General features: G+C 36.7%; 1 long non-coding RNA gene across 1 annotated transcript in view; it reads left to right on the top strand.

The window, feature by feature from the left end:
• Positions 1-16,486, top strand: part of LOC140849637 (uncharacterized) — a 51,587-nt gene extending 35,101 nt beyond the window's left edge. Inside the window, exons 2-3 of the long non-coding RNA XR_012131757.1 lie at positions 11,444-11,566; positions 12,655-16,486. This is a non-coding gene — a long non-coding RNA (uncharacterized lncRNA). The remainder of the gene's footprint in view (positions 1-11,443; positions 11,567-12,654) is intronic.
• Positions 16,487-16,791: the final 305 nt, after the last annotated feature.

Genomic DNA, 16,791 nt, shown 5'->3' with positions numbered 1-16,791 from the left:
CAATAAAATGGGTATAAAGAGCAAGTACCTCAACATAATAAAGGCCATATATGACAAAACCACAGCCAACATTATACTTAACAGCGAGAAGCTGAAAACTTTTCACCTAAGATTGGGAACAAGACAGGGATGTCCACTCTCCCCATTGTTATTCAACATACTACTGGAGGTCCTAGCCATGGCAATCAGACAAAACAAAGAAATAAAAGGCATCCAGATTGGTAAGGAAGAAGTCAAACTGTGACTATTTGCAGATGACATAATATTGTACATAAAAAACCCTAAGGACTCCACTCCAAAACTACTAGAACTAATATCTGAATTCAGCAAAGTTGCTGGATACAAAATCAGTACACAGAAATCTGTTGCTTTCCCATACACTAACGATGAACTAGCAGAAACAGAAATCTGGAAAACAATTCCATTCACAATTGCATCAAAAAGAATAAAATACCTAGGAATAAACCTAACCAAGGAAGTGAAAAACCTGTACCCTGAAAACTACAAGACACTCTTAAGAAAAATTTAAGAGGACACTAACAAATGGAATTCATCCTATGCTCTTGGGTAGGAAGAATTAATACTGTCAAAATGGCCATCCTGCCTAAAGCAATATACAAATTCAATGCAACCCTATCAAAATACCAACAGCATTCTTCAACAAACTGGAACAGATAGTTCTAAAATTCATATGGTCCGGACGATGCTGCGGTTGTGGCTGCATCCAGCCCACCGTCTCCTGGACTTGCCATAGGAATGAGGAGGGAGATGTCTAGTCTGGCAGGTGCATACAGTGAGACAACGAATTTGACCGGATCTGTACTGTTGGAACTCAACCAGGAGTTGGGAGGGGTGCAAGTTGTAGCACTCCAAAATCTTACGACTATAGACTATCTACGGTTAAAAGAACATATGGGATGTGAACAGATCCCAGAAATGGGCTGCTTTAATTTGTCTGATTTCTCTCAGACTGTTCAAGTACAGTTGGACAATATCCATCATATCATAGACAAATTTTCACAAATGCCTAGGGTGCCTAAATGGTTTTCTTGGCTTCACTGGAGATGGATGGTAATTATAGATTTGCTTTCTTTATGTCACCGTATTCCTATTATGTTAATATGTGTGTACAAATTAGTTAGTAGTTTAAAACCTATACATACTTAAGGTACTCTACAAGAAGATATGTCAAAGAAACAATCAATCCTCCCATGTTTCCTTCCATATGCTACCTCTATAGCTTTTCTTCTTCCTTCCTAATTACAACCCTTAAATAGAATTCGTGCCTCATATCGAATTTACCGAGTATCATAATTCCTCCAGGTGGTAAAGATACCTCGAGACAAGTGCTGGGCATAGAAGCCACAGGGCATAAATCTGCAAAGAAGTAAAAAGCTAACCTTTTCAAACAACATGGCTTCTCTCTCACTTACCAACTTTACATTTCCCTGTATGGCCCCGGAAGATGACTGGTTAGCCAGAGACGGGTAAGATTCCTCAAGGGAGGAACAACCTAAGACAGGCACAGTTGCAGGGGGGCCATCAGGTGAGAATCTGGGGATCAACAGAGGTGAGGCTCAGAACCTCACCCCCCCTGCTTTGAGAGAAATCTTCTGCATCCGTGGATGTTTTGCTGCCCTTGTCTAGCCTGGATTAATACTTAGTCCATAGGCACACACCTGATCATCTGATCATCTACATTTGCCCTCTTACAGCACTAAACTATGTTTTCTACCTTTATTTTGCATCTACCTACCACTTCAGCATTTTATTAAAAATAAAAATAATAATAATAATAAAGGGAGAAATGTGGGATCAACATATAAATCAAGTACAAAAATCAAACGAATATTCATATTTGACCTGATTGTTTATAGGTCATAATGCATGATCAAAACCGAAAGTTTCTGTGATGAATGCCCTTGTACTGTTCATCATGTAAGAATTTATTCACTATGTAAGAATTCGTTCACCATGTAAGAACTTGTTCATTATGCTTCAGATGATTGGAGACTGACGAGAATTAGACTTGAGATGGATTAATGATTGTACATTGAGCATTGACCCCCCCATACTGAATTTTATTGTTGTTAACAACCATTTGATCAATAAATATGAGAGATACCCTCTCAAAAAAAAAAAAAAAAACCACAATGAGATATCATCTCACACCTGTTAGGATGGCCACCATCCAAAAGACAAACAACAACAAATGTTGGCAAGGATGTGGAGAAAGGGGAACCCTCCTACTCTGCGGGTGGGAATGAAAATTAGTTCAACCATTGTGGAAATCAGTATGGAAGTTCCTCAAAAGATTCAAAATAGAAATACCATTTGACCCAGGAGTTCCACTCCTAGGAATTTACCCTAAGAATGCAGGAGCCCCATTTGAAAAAGACATATGTACCCCTATGTTTATCACAGCACTATTTACAAAAGCCAAGAAATGGAAGCAACCTAAGTGTCCATCAGTAGATGAATGGATAAAAAAGATGTGGTACATATACACAATGGAATATTATTCAGCCATAAGAAGAAAACAAATCCAACCATTTGCAACAACATGGATGGAGTTAGAGGGTATTATGCTCAGTGAAAGAAGCCAGGTGGAGAAAGACAAGTATCAGATGATTTCACTCCTCTGTGGAGTATAAGAACAAAGCAAGATCTGAAGGAACAAAATAGCAGCAGACTCACAGAACCCAAGAATGGACTAACAGTTACCAAAGGGAAAGGGACTGGGGAGAATGGGTGGGAAGGGAGGGATAAGGGGGGAAAAGGGGCATTATAATTAGTGCACACAATGTCAGGGTGGGGGGGCACAAGGAAGGCAGTACAACACAGAGAAGACAAGTAGTGATTCTTACTACACTGAAGGACACTGACTGTAATGGATATGTGGTGGGGAATTGATAATGGGGGTTGTCTAGTAACTATAATGTTGCTCATGTAGTTGTACATTAATGATACAAAAAAAAAAGAGAAAAGCATACAGTTTGATCACCCTCCTGCGTAAACCTCTACCCTCTCTTCCCACTGCCCTTAGAATAAAGTCAATATCTTTAGTAAGGCCTAGAAGGAAGACTTTGGCTCCTCCTCCTCCAACCTCACCTGTGTCACTTTCCCCCTTAGCCATACTGTTCCCAGTGTGTCAAACCCTCACCATGATTCCTGCCCAGTCAGCTTGTACCCAAACTTCACTCCTCAGAAGCCATTCCTGGAGCTCAAGATATGTTCCCACAACATCATATAATCCCCTCCTAGCACAGTTCATAACACTAGGCTGCATCATACAAAAATTGCCATTCTGGAGGACAAAACAGTAGAATATTGGCAATTTGACATGGTTTAACCTTTACAATAATTGGTATGATGGCAGTTATCTCGAGTCAATTGTAAAATTTATCAGTGTAGATTCTAGATCTGCCTCACTACTATAATCCCAGAGCTCCGCACCCAATCCTTGCATACAGTAGGTGCTTAATGGTTTCATTAGTGTGAGCAGTTAAGCGTGTTTAATTGTGAGGTGTTGCTACTATCTTTTTAATACTAAGCACATAATTTATATATTGTTATTGGGAGCAAAAGCATGCTTTTATTCAAATGCTGCTTCTACATTTCATAGGAATAAAATGAAGAAAAGTCACTTTTTAAGATTTTCATGTCCAGCATTTCTAGAAAGCATGAAATCTCTTAAGTATAATACATATCATCAGGGAAAGAATTTAGTCCAGTGATATGGTATCATTTATAAATTTTTTTTAACTCAAACATTTCTCACCAAAGGGCAGAAGGAAAACAACTCTCAAAGGAAACCAAATGATTTGAATTTATCTCTTTTTACAGCTTTTGCTATGTGACAACAAATCAGCTAGGAAAAGAAGATAGCATCTGCAGAGTGCTAGACTTGAAACCTCAAGGATTTTAAAATCCACTTCCTTATGATACGTAGAAGGAATTCACTCTAAAATGTTCCCAGATCACATTATCTATGCCGTATCTTGTGTCCCTCATCAAACAGAGCAAAGACTAAGCCTAAGTCAATTTAGGATAATGTATGGGGTAGGCTAGGCTTATTCATAAGCTGTGTAACTTATTAATAATGTGAGTAACAGCTAATTTCCACTGAGTCCTTATTATGTGCCAGGCACTGGGCTAAGCATTTCGTGTACACTGCCTTATTTAATCATTGCTCCACCTCGTGCAGATAATTCTCTGGTCACACTCATTCTGGAGATGAGAGAACGAAGGCACAGGAAGGCTGCCTGTTTGCTGTAAGAGATGAAGCTGGGAATCAAACCCAGGAGGTCTGAGGCTAGAATGTGTGCCCTTAATCATTCTGCTCTAGGGAACAATCCAATTGCTTCTCTACTCCAGTCTGGAAGAGTAGACAATTAAAATTTGTGTTATAACAAAAATGACAAATTACGCCATATGTTATTTATATTGCAGCTTCAGAGTCAGTTATGGGGAGTCAAAACTGAATGGCAAACCAAGGCTCACAGTCTAAGAGGCTTTTTTTCAGGGTCTCAATAGTCAGCTTTAAACAGTAAAAGATATTTTCAACCTGGGTTAGGAATAAAGATAGGAGTTTAATTTTTGGGGTGAAGAGTAAAGAATGTCAGATGATCATAGGCTCAGAAATACCTGCTTAACCAATTTGCTTCCTAGATTCGTAAAAAGCTGTCACATTTTGGGAAGTTTCTGAGATATCAAGAGCCCCCACAAAAGGAGTAAACAGAACCTGCAATTTCACTTTCTACTGCTCCATCAATAATATAATCAGACTGTTCTTCCTTGCTAACATTAAAAAAAAAATCTACCTCTTTTAGTAGCAAAGAAAATGAACATACGTTCATATCACAGAAATACGATTTTTAAAATATACACAAATTGCTAATTCTTTATGTTTGATTCACAGGTGGTGGTTATTGAGCTCCATCCCTCCACCCCCCTCCATCTTTGTGCATTGACATTTGACCCTTTTTATAATATGCACCTTGTACCAGTGAAACCTAAGGCACCAGCTAGTTACTCATTAAACTGGGGTGCCAAGGGCTGACTTGTACAAATTACACTGTTAACTGCCCTGCCCAGGCTGTGCAGAAGTGAAAAACAGCAATCATCATAGCTGTGAAATTCTGTCATATCGGCAGAATTGAACTACAAATTGCAGCAATTCGTGTCTGACCTCTGATCTGTGAAGTTAAGTCTAAACCTTTGAACCTCAGCTTGAAATTGAGATACCGCATTTACTTGTACTGAAGAAGATGGCTTGTAAGTTGTCTCTGCTTAAATAGTTGACTCTGTGACTGTTGGTCCACCTATATCCACCTCCCCCAAAGACTCAGAGTAAGAGACTATGGGGGAGATTTTGAGACTAGATTTCTCATAAAATGGCATTTTTAACAAATCTAATATAAGTAGGAAGTTTCAGGATGCAAATCTTTTAAATGGAAAAACAACGGGGGAAGACCTGAGGTAAGTTGAAATACTGGGCACTTAACACTTAATGATACGTGTGCTAAAGAAGCTCTCTTCACAAATTAGACGAAAACAGAGTTTAGCTAAATACTTAATAATGTTTACCAAACCATATATCTCATATGTTATATTTTAAAACAAGTATATTATCTAATTTTGTTGTAAAACATAAAACCATATAAAGCCATCTCTGGGAAAAAGCAAAAATGGGAAACCAGTTATATTTTTCTTTGAACCCTAATTACCTTCTGATACTAAACATTAGATGTAAGCTAATGAGTAAGTATACGTTTTTTTATGCATACATTTATTGCAACAATGATTCATCATATTTTATTCATAATGAAGAGGGTTTTCCTTTTAAGTATTAGTTTCAAATTGCTCCACTTCCAGGTAGAAAGACATGAATAAAGATTCTATTTCTCTGGTTTCTTTGAGTTAATATTAAAACAAATCTTAAATAGCACATGAACTATAAACTATTCTCTATAATGAAAGTGAAACTAATTTGTAGTCTTTAAAGCATATAACCTACACTTCACTAATTCTATTTCATAAACTTTACCATTGATTTGAAAAAAATGATTGATACAAGAGAATCTTCTTATACCAGAACTTTACTCTGAGAGGAAATGTCATTATTACTAACTTTTATATAGTAACTATCATAATGCCAATTCCCTTAATTTTTCTTTTTCATTGCCCCATATCTTAAAATCACAAATTTCTTCTCTATAGACTGACTCTGAAATGACTGGAAAACAAATGTGGACATTACTGTTAAATTCCTGCTTTTTATTCCACAGTTGAAATAGCAGTGATCTATAAAAAAGTGACTTTGTGAAGCTTTTTCAAGTATGTAAAGAGGTATTAGACAAACATTATTTTAAAATTTTCGTAACTTGTGAATTTTGGTTTTGCTTTTGATGAGGCAAAATGTATTTGAAATTTGAAATCTTTACAAAGTTCCAATTTTTTTTGCCTGCAATTAAAAACAAACAAAATGGACCATTTGTTTATACGACCTGATCTAAATTACTTTAACCAAACACAATCATCTCCTCCTCATTTCCAATGAAAACAAATAAGGTGTCCCCTACCTTTCCAGTCTTGAAATCTGGATGCAACAGGCTAATAGTAACAAAAGCTTTGTTTAAGCAACCTTCACTCCCGATCTCCGTGAACTGTGTAACTCTGCTCTACAAGGCACACATCACCTCATTGGTCAATGAGCTTTGGCCACTGAAATGCCTTGGGAGTCATTTGCTAAGGGCACCTGGAATGAGCTTTGAGTGGGTGGTACAGAAAGAAGGGAGGTGTTAAAACTGCCAAATACAAAATGCTCGACAGCTGCCTGAAAAGTGAATGGAAAACCTCCTGTAACAAATGGATTTGGGGAAGTACCAAGAAGACGAAAGCTCTGGCGTTTCACAGAAAAGGAAATTTACCTGAAATATTTTATTCAAACACCAACACTGACTAGAAGGAAACAAGTGATTTTTTAAATCCGTTTTCCTAGAATAAGATGGATGCTCATTAACTTGTACTGCTTGATGTAGACAAAAAAAAAAAAAAAAAAACCCAGTAACTCCTACTTCATCCAGTTTGTTGTAGGGATCAAAAAATGAATATGTAAAGTGCTTAGAAAATTTCCTGACATATACGAAGTACTCAAAAAATGTTACTGTGATTACTTAGAAATGCTCAATTTTTACCCAGTGTTTTCTTTTCATAATATCTGGGGGTAAATAACCTGGACAGAGTACCCTTTATCTTTTCTCCTAATCACTACCAACAATCATGTTTATGATAAACCTGGTAGGAAAAAAAATTGTAGGCAAAAATTATGTATCAACTAAACCCTTATTTTATTTTACTTTATCAATTTGGAGCCAGAAATGGATTTACTGGTACTAGAGAGAAATAGAAAGGCATAGAAAATGAAGGGAATGGTTAGGACATGATTCATGATAATAAAGAGGGTTCATACACAACAATGGATCCATCAGGAGGACCTGACGCATATAAGCAGAGTAAACACACTCCTTGTCAAGCAGTGAAGAAAGAGACAGAAGCTCATGGAAAAGTCTTTCTGGAAGTTGAGTTTGCCACTCCCAGGAGTTGGGAGATGAGGGGAGGAGAAGGACTGTCTGTCTGCAGGAGGGCTCCTGAAAGCCATATGCTGCTATCTGGGCTGGAGATAACTGGGTTAAAATGAACTCCATAACATAGAAAAGGAGGAACAAATCTGTAACTCTTCCTAAAACAAAAATTTCGAAGTTGTAGTCTCTGGTTTTCCCTTAGTGGTTATTCTGTAACTGTTAACCTTTTTAAATTCTGTAAACCTTAGCTCTATGCAGTAGCCAGGGTGGAATGTAAAAGATCACAGTGAACAAGAAAGTTTTACATCTATTAATCTACATATATTTGTAACGAGAGACAGTTTTATCACTCTGAAATAAAATAAAGCTATCAGTAGTGACTGGAAAATAGCAGGTTAGTAAAGGTTCAAAATCCAGAACAAGTCTAAAATTATAATAATATTAAATGTTACATGAAATTAAACTGCTAGGCTCTGAATGAAGGAAAATTAAAGCAATCCTTCAACACTAAGGCAGTGTTTTCCAAAAACTACTGATTTTAGACTAAATTCCTCTTAACTGTAAATGGGACCCAAGAAATCTGCCTTTCATACAAGTCATTGAGTCTATTATATAAGAATTTTTACAAATTTCAGGTGTGTGTGTGTGTGTGTGTGTGTGTGTGTGTGTGTGTGTGCACTCTTATACCAAACATTGCCAAGACTTTAAGAGTAAGATGGTAAAGACAAGGCACCTTTTCACCAAATACCCAAAAGCAGTAATTAACAACTACAGCCTGCTCTAAACAAAAAATAAGCAATTTTTTCTTGCCTTTGCTTTCAACAAAGTTTCTTAAAACAATATGGGCACATATGCACACAGATGTTTATGGTCTTTGTAAAAACCATGCATGCTGGTTGTAACAAATTCAAACAATACAGAAAGTACACAGAAAAAGTAAAAGTCAACCTTTTCCTGCCATTGCCACTGACTTGACTCCCACTACATAGCCCTCGTAAGCAAATGTTAAGTCAATGGTACTATAGTGGACATGTTTTGCTACATTCACTATTAACTTCTGGTAATCTGGCTTGCAACAAACTTAAGTCATCCTTGGAGTGATCCTTTGTCTTTACAAGCACCTTTGTTTTTACAGTGGAGTGACAGCAGGCAAATCTGAGGTCTGAAAAGGAAGGAAAAAAATACAGATGAAAAATAGAAGCTTGAGACAACATAAGCTCAAAGGTAGATTTGCAAAAAGGAACAACCCAAGATTCAGACAGGTTTGAGAAAGGAGGAAGTGGAGCATGACTGAAGATATGAAGTCAGGAAATTGTTATGTGGGGCTATTTTAAATATAGGTAGTATTTATTAAGGTCATCTTTACATCCTACTAAGAATTCTTTTTTATTTCAGTTTTCCTAAAGGCTAAGATACATATGATCAAGTGAATGTGTATTTGCTTTGTATATGATAGTAGTATGTGGTTTTCCGGAAGTAGATTTTACACAATTTGGAATTTCAAAACCTTTGTTGAAGTTGCTTATTGTATTAATGCATGGATAATGCATAAGTGGAAGAACTGTTCACACACATACATACACAATGAAGTACTGGCCTCCACCTGAAAAGGTGTCAACTATTGGCACTGAAGGCAGGTAACTGTATGGTGTCTCAGCAATAATAGTTGGCCATGAAGCCAATTAACCAGCTTTGGAAAAGTGAGTTTGAAGAGATGAGGGCATGTATATCTAAAAGTCTCCTACAGAATGTATGTGACACACAGAACCCACCAGAAGAATGGCAGTATTATAACAAGGATTAATGCCCCAAGGTTTACACATATGCACTCTAAACTCTTCCTCTAGCCTAGGCAACATTCTCATTGGTCTTAGAAACCTTTACATTTTACAGTAATCCCTTTGAGCCCCTCTAACATAGCAAATTGTAGTGTCTCATTAGCTAAGCAATTACCAGCCTTTGCCCCATATTTCCTGTGGTAGTTTTAACAGACCTTTTATTTTTAAAGAGGAAGTTCAGAATAAATATCAAATGCAGGTGGAGAGGAGATATCTATTACAAAGTCACATCATGTAAAATACAAACCCTGTGTTCCACTTTTGCTAGAGAAAACCCAGCTACATTAAGTCATAATCTAAAAAGTATATTTCCCCCCTCTAGAATGGGCAGTCTGGTTAATGAGAGTTCAGGAAATATGTGGCTCTGTCAAGTATTAAGCAGTTTTGCTCTTCAATAATTACATGGTGCTTTAACAATTTCCTCAAAATTACCACAGAAATCCCCTACCATTCTGTATTGACTGAGTACTATGCTTTTCTGTTCCAATAGGTATTTCCTGAGCACTTTCAATAATACTCTGAGATATATTCAAGCAGTGGGAGGGAAATGCAGTCAAAGACCTGGACGCTGATGTGGTCTCTATTAGCCAGGAGCTAAGAATCCTTTGGGAGAGACAATCAAAAATCAAATTAGAACATATAAAATATAAGATGAAACAAAGCACCATGTGTCGTGTAGGCACAAAGAGCTACAGTGCCAGGTAGAGAACGTTGTCCAGTTGACCAGAGTTCATGGGAAAGCTTCCAGCAAGAGATGCCAGTAGCCTGCATTCTGATTTACAGTTGTATTAGGTTACAGACACGGGCAATCACAAACACCATAATCTTAAATTGTGTGCTTCTCTGTATCTGTTTACTTTGTGATTAAAAAAAACCTCTTAACTGAGTAAATTTTTACTCAAGAATTGGGTGTAATCAATATTAGTATTAGTCTTAAACATATTTTGTAAGTATGATATCTTAATAATATATTTTATAAGTATGATACCTTGATCAACCAGGAAATTGAATCTTATCAGAGGCTTGAATAGCTGGCAAGATACTAAATAAGTTATGTTGTCTTTAAAAGATTGTGAACACTCCTTTCTTAAGATCTTCGGGCTCAGTTCTTGTTTAATTATCTGTTCAACATATTCTTTTACCACTTTCTAAAGGGGCTCTCACTTTTTGAGAACATATAAGTAGATACTCTAAAGAAATACGGAAATAATAAAAACTGCAAAAAAAAACCCTAACAAATGAAAACTTTGGCTGCTATGGATCTGTAAACATTGGTTAAGTCATTCAATTAGAAACATGAAGACATTTTTTGGAAGATCAATTGCAAGGTTGGTCAGTTTTGATAGGGTGCTAAAATTACCAAGGAGTGTATGTTTAAGCAAAAGAACAACATAAAATAGTACTGAAGCGAACAGTTTACACATTATGAACCTGATTTTCTATGAGCAAATGTTAACTCTGCAAGGCACTTGATTTTGAATTGGTTATAAGAATTATTCAATCATTCAGCAAGGGATTACTGATCATCTACTGTGTGGCTTTGTTCTAGACCGTAGAGATAAGAGTAGTGACCAATACAGACAAGGTCTTCTCCATTACATTGGGGAGACATAATAAACAAGCAAATATATGTATTTTAGGGAGGAGGCATAGTGATAAATGCTATGAGGAAAATTAAACAGGGTTAGGATGCAAAAATGGAGGCTGCTTTGGATAGGACGGTCAGGGAAGTGCTCTCTCTCTCAAGCAGAGACCTGATGAAGTAAAAGAGCAAGCAGTTTGTAAACCCAGGGAAAAAGCATTCCAGAAGAAGGAAGGAAAGGCTGCGGCAGGGGAACAGACTTGGGGTGTCTGGAGAATAAGAAAAGGGGAGGTGCAGTGCAGGAAAGTGAGGAGTGAAGCTGCAGGGGTCAGGTGTGAGCCGGACAGGCAAGAACTCTGCATTCTATTGTAAGAACTGGGCTTAATGGATGATTCTAAGCAGAGCAGTGATCTGATTCTGATTTTCTTTTTCTTAAGATCACTCTGGTGTGGAGAAGAGATCACGGGCATCCAAAGAAGGAAGCTGAGGGGTAGGCTGCAGGTGTGGTCATGCAAGGATGGAATGATGGTGGCTGATGCTACAGTGATAATCCTGCGGTGGTAAGAGAAGCCGACTTTGGGTTGCATCTTAAAAGGCAGAGTTTACAGAACTGGCTAATGGATGACCTGTAAGATGGCAGTGTCAGGATGACTGTTTTGAGCCTGAGCAGTTGGGAGAAGAGTGGCGCCATAACACCATGTCAGTAATGTGGTGCAAAACTTTATTTTAATGGTATGGCATTCAGTCATAAGTAGTAAAAACACAAATATATAGTGTGAGTGCTGTTAATCATCAGGCAGGGCCCAGGAGTATTATTTTAAAAATCTAGGCTTTAGCCAACCAACACCCTCAATCCTTTAAGATCAAGCTAAATTTATTGTGTACACACTTGGCAGCCCTCCTCATCTCTAGTTTTCTCTGGTTCTTCTCTGATTCTTTAATTCAAAAGAATGTATAGATTATCAAAAACTGACTTCAGGCCAAGAAAAAAAAAAAAAAAAGTCTCAGTGACCTCATTACTAAAAGCAATAACCACAAATTTGAGACACTGGGTGGGTGGGTAGGGGTTAGGGGTATCCAGAAGATCCATATTCTGGAAACTGCCAAATTTGAGAGAAACAAAGACTTTCATAAACAAAAGCCTGCCTGGAAAACTTGGGAAGCTCCCAAGACCTCATGGAAGGTGGAGTTGGGGGACTGTAGAGAGGGGTCCCTCATTCTCCAGTCTACAGGCCTTTCCCCTCTGCCCACTACCTAGCCTTCAACTCTACATACGCCACCCCTTAGTTTTTTGCTTTAGTTTTTTGCTTTTTGTCTATTCTATATTCTTTCCTTCTTGGGCTTCATGACCGCATTCTTACTTAGTTCTACTCACGACTATGATCTGCTTTTATAAGTTTTCCATTACTGACTTCCCTTCTTTCTGTCCCCAACACTGACTGCAATCTAGGATCTTCTTCCCTTGCTCCACTACATCCACTCCTCACAATTATGTCACTTGGCCCTTGCTTTCTATCCTTCCATTAAAAAAAATATTCTACATTCTATTTAGGTTATAGATAATCTATAGCTAATAATATGAAGTATATTAATTAATTTATATACCATGTATGTATAGTGTATATATATTTTTATCTCTCACTTCTAGGAATTACAGATGCTCTTCAACCCAACAAAAACACTCAACTTCATTGGTAAGCAAACATAAGTAAATTAAAGAAAAAAAAACACAAACAATATCATTTTTAACCAATAAACTCAGCAAGTATTTTTTAATGATTAGTGCTAAAATGTCACTCTTCAGTGAGACAAGAATTCATCAAAACCTTTCTTAAAATAATAAATTTTATAATCTATATGAAGAGCCATGAAAAGATCCATTCTCTTCACTTAGCAATTATTCAAGAATCAGTCCTAAAGAAATAATAATACAGTTTACATACAAAGATGTTTAACTCAAAATTCTTTATAATACATTTAGAAAGTACCCAAATACTTGACATTAAGGTAATGGTTAAATAAATGGTGATACATAAGCCACTAAATACTGTATTAATGAAAAATTTAAATGTCATGAGTAAAAGTTTATAATATATGAGATTAATAGTACAGAAAACTATATGTATGATCTCCACTGATGCTGCGGAAATAATAGCTAGAAAAATTTAACAGAATACTGACAGTGCTTGTCTCTGGGAAGTAAGAATATTGAATATGGGTGATTCAAAATTTTCTTTTTATGTACTTCTGTATTTTAACAAACATGTATTTGTATTTCTTTGACATATACAACTTTGATCCTCAGAAAAAGTTAAGTGATTTGATAAACAAATGTCTTTGTTCTAGCCCTCACTTTCTCCTTTTTGGCCCATCTCTAGGTTCTGCCAATTCCTTTTCTTTCCTTTCTTGGTGATTTAGACCTTCAGCACTAACCATGCCCACTCCCCTACCCCCACCTCCAGCCCTTTGCTTCCTCTCCACCCCCCAGTAACCACTTCCCCTGCTAACTATCTGACAGCATGAGGAAGAGCTTTCTACTCTAAGTGTGGTTGGGATCATGTTACCCCTATGAAGGGAATTTGATGTGATCCTTGATCATCCATATCATTATGAGCTTTTGATCATGAGCTGCAAATCTTTGGTTAACTTCTGACTCCAAGCACTACATAATTTCCCTGTGTTCCTCTCAGCCTCAACAGACACACACCCACATGCAAAATCCCTAAGACTACCTTTCTACATTCTGTATCTAAACAGATTCTTGTTTTCCTTCCTAACTCTCCTCTAGAATCATCTTCCTCAGAAAGACTTCTTATTCTGGCATCTCCTCTTCTCCAACCACCTCACTGCCACACTGCTTCAGCATCCCTTCTTTTTTAATGCAATTGTGTTTGTCATTTGCAAACAGACTTGCAAAATAGACGGGAATTTCCATTTCATCACAACATCGCTGAAAGAGCAAATACATCTAGCACACATGAAGTATAATTCCTCATTTGAAAATCAAGGCTTAAACACAAAGTTTAAGGCTGCTTCTTGCTAAATGATGAGATACCAGAAGTAAGGATTTTTTTTGTTGTTACACAGTTGTGATTTACTTGCATGACGAGATATCCTTACGAACTGTTCTAAGGCATTTGCTTCTAGCCTTTCTCCCCTGCCAGTGCATAGACACAGAAATTCACTAACTTGGGTGTTCAATAATTGTTCAGGAATTCCAAACTATTGGTAAAGTATTTTTTTACTTACAACATGGAGCAATAAATCATAGTAAGAAAATTTACCTTATTAAAGAATAATTGTGAAACAAAGACCTCAGAGCTCAATTTCTTTAGCTGTTTGGTGAGCAACTATGGACATGGTTAGGAAGAAGGAAGCTGCTATCCCCAAACTGTAAGAATAAGCATGTATGTGCCTCTTTAATTTTCCTACCATATTTGTTTCAGGTTTCCAATTAGAAATCCATATATGTCTCTGACAGCTCAGTTCTTTCACAAGCACCTCATTTCTCTGGCTTTATTTCCTAGACAAAGGAAACCAATGAAAATGGCAATGGAGCAGCTTAACAGTATGCTTTTAGAAATGCCAGCGCTCAAATTCGCAGTCCTTGTGTTCCAAATTTATATGAGAATCATTTTAATGTGACATGTTAATGAAACCATAGTATCAGTCATGACTCCTGGTAATTATAAAGATGGACAAATTTTTAATTGGGAAAACAAAGTAAACTTTTATGTAGAGGAAGTAGACAGACCCCTCAAACACATCCCACAAGCATGGATTAACAATAAACGCTTATTCAATTTCTTTTGAATGGGTTGTCACTAATGCATTTACTGGAAACTACAAAAAATAATAATTATTTGAAGAAATAGCATACCATTAATGGCACTTAGTTCTGTTTCAGAAATGAACATGGAAAAATTATGAAATCTCCATTCTAGACTCTTTATAGGTACATACATATGTGCCAGAGGACAAATCAGTTAATAATGGAACTTCGGAGAATTAAGCAACAAAACAAACTAAAGTTAAAGCTGAGACTTTATCTAAGTTTCATGTTGAACGAAAAATTGATCACAATCATTACTTTTCTTTCTACTTAGAACTGAACATTAAATGGAATTTAGAAAATATTTATTAAAATAAAATCAAACTACAAATGAGGTGGGTTGCAACACATAATGCAGAGTCAATGTCCTGACTATGCAAGCACTAAAAATCACGAAGGAAATTATAACCAATAAGTTTCAGCAAAGATATGAACAGGCAGTTTGCAGAAAAAGGAAATTCTATGTCCAAGAAACATAAAAATATGTTCAACTGTATTCAAACTTTGTTCAATTAAATAAATGGTCATGTAAACCACTAACAGGGATTTGGATTCATGTTGGAGCTCACGAGTCAATGCCAATACTTCTGCTGTAAGCACCCACTGGAATGGCAAGGTCCTAAGATTTCAATAGCCACCGAAATTCTTTGCCCATGCTCTCCCTCTAGGAGGGGAGCATACTGTGAGCAGCCTTAGGATGGCCAAGGGTCATCTATTAGCTCTTTTACATTACAGTGGGACCTTTGTGAGGATTATGAGATAGAAATGAATGATACAAAAAAGAAACCATAATGAATCAAAGGCTCAGGAACTGAGACATATCTTGTGATCCCCACCATCTGATATTCATTTCATGTCTTTCCTATCAAAAACCAGCATCTACATATGATGTATAGTAAGTACACATACACACACACACCTTTTTAAACTGTCTCAGAGTGTGGCTTAACTTGATGTCTTGGCACTCTGAAAATAATTTAAAGTGCTAGCGGCCTCTTATGCTGGCTGGCCTCAAAGTTTTAGAAAATAGCTGACAGCTAATAAAATTTACTGATTGATAACATAGAGCTACAAGATGTATTTAACCTAATAATTCTCAGTAACATATTCTCAGCAAATCATAGAAACTTCTATTGGATGTTTAAGTGTTCAAGGAGCCTAAACCTAGAAAGATATCTGTGCTGCTGTTTCCCAGCCACTCTAATTTATAACCCACAGCCACCAGTCTTCTCAGCACCCTGTGTGCCCCATTCTTCACATTCTCATCTAATTATCTGTAAGCATGGCCACAGGAAGAATGGCATGCTCCATGTATAAAGAGATAAATGAAATTCATTATAATTAATATATCCTTAAGTATTTATACTAAATTCAGTCTTCCAAAAAGTAAATCTACTTTTAAACTATCCTTGGGTAAAATTCATCTTCTTGATGTATATACTAAAGAAAGCTATTTATAAAAAATTTGTAGACTAATAAGTTCTTCACTCTTTCCCTATGTGTAGCCTAGTATTTTCTAATTTCTCTGCACTCACAAGGCCAAAGAAAAGAAGGGGAACCCCTATCCTTTATACTATTTACTGATGCTTTTGATAAAAAGGTTTAATGGGAAACATAGTATTCTTCAGGTAAGTGTAGATTAAAAATTTTTAAAAAAAAAGAAAGAAAGAAAGAAAGAAAAGGGGGATTACTCCTTAACAGGATAAAACTATTGGTAAATCAAAGATCAACGCATGCTTTAAATATCCTTAATGTTGATCACTTAAAGGGTGTCAGATGATCAGCTATGGAGGTACTCTTTTCTGATAATATTCCTTTCTCTTAATTAAAAAAAAAAAAAAAAGCAGTTACTGTGTGCTGACCTCCAATGAGTTCTGCACAGTGGTATAGAGGGCATGTCAAAGTGTGGGCAAAGGGTCTGTTTGTTTCTACGCAGAAGATCAAGGCCTAGCT

This window comes from Manis javanica, chromosome 5 (assembly GCF_040802235.1).
Source record: "Manis javanica isolate MJ-LG chromosome 5, MJ_LKY, whole genome shotgun sequence".
NCBI lineage: Eukaryota > Metazoa > Chordata > Mammalia > Pholidota > Manidae > Manis > Manis javanica.
This window is presented reverse-complemented; position numbering and strand designations above follow the sequence as displayed.